We start from the raw sequence: 1,335 nt of genomic DNA, 5'->3' as shown, positions 1-1,335 counted from the left end.
CCTGCTAAACAAACATACAAACAAAAAAATAGCTGGGCCCAGTGGTGGGTGCCTGTTGTCCCAGGTACTTGGGAGACTGAGGCAAGACTTAAGCCCAAGAGTTTGAGGTTGCTGTGATTGTGACGCCACAAAACTCTACCCAGGGTGACAAAGTGAGACTCTGTCTCAATTAAAAAAAAAAAAAAGTTGTATAAACTATGTCCAGCTGGCTAATTCAAATACAGGGTAAACATACTGTTTGGGTGCTATTTAAACAGTAAAGTATTTATTTGTTTATTTTTTTTTTTTTTAGTCAGAGTGTGAAGCTGTCACCCTGGGTGGAGTGCCATGGCATCACACCTCACAGCAACCTCCAACTCCTGGGCTTCAGTGATTCTCTTGCCTCAGCCTCCCACGCAGCTGGGACTAACAGCCCAACACAACACCTGGCTATTTTTTTGTTTGTTTGTTTTGTTTTGGGGTTTTTTGGTTGTAGTGTCTTATTTGGCAGGTCTGGGCTGGATTCAAACCCACCAGCTCCAGTGTATGTGGCTGGAGCCCTAGCTGCTGAGCTACAGGCACCAAGCCTATATCATTAAATTAATGAAAGGATATAATTTATATTCAGGGCTAAGTAAAAATATCCCTCAGGCAAAGCTGTATCCAGATAAGGCACAAAGCCATGTGTAAAAAGAGCTACAGAGTTTGTTAGGTAAAGTCCATATTGTACCTGAGCCCTTCACCTGGGAGGTGCACCAGGTACCCCTACGTGGTGCCTGTTAGTTGGGATCTTAAATACCACCTCCTGCATGAAGCCTCCTGCAATGCCAGCCCCCTCACTGGAGACTAGACCTACTTTCACCCTTCTCTGAACTGCCAGTCTTTGCTTGGAACTCCCAATGTCCTCCATCTGTCTATCAGGTGACTAAGTTATTTCTGTGCATGTTTTTACCTAGAGGGCATGATATATATTGTAAACACCCCCAAACCAGAGTTTCACTCCTATTTAAATAGGTGTCCAAGGCTAGCACAGACTAAACCTTCAGTAAATAGAATTTCATTCCTTTAGTCAAAATTTGTGAAACAGGTCTCTATGGCAAGCACAGTGGCCCTGGAATATCAACATGAAGAAAGTAGTGGTTCCTGCCTTTACTCAATAAAAGGAAAAGAAAAAAATAAAAAGTGCTGTGATCAAGAAACTGTTAGTATTCTGTCTCATTCAGCCCCTAGTTCTATGGAATTCCTGTCACTCAAGGACAGAGAGGTGGGGCCTGAGACTCTATCCAATCAGAGATGCTCCAGTATGAACTGTCCAATCAGATGCACAGCCAGAAAGCAGGTGGGGAGTCAGGGATC

This window comes from Nycticebus coucang, chromosome 20, assembly GCF_027406575.1.
Source record: "Nycticebus coucang isolate mNycCou1 chromosome 20, mNycCou1.pri, whole genome shotgun sequence".
In the NCBI taxonomy this organism is placed as follows: domain Eukaryota; kingdom Metazoa; phylum Chordata; class Mammalia; order Primates; family Lorisidae; genus Nycticebus; species Nycticebus coucang.
The sequence above is the reverse complement of the archived record's forward strand: the minus strand, read 5'-3'. Positions refer to the sequence as shown.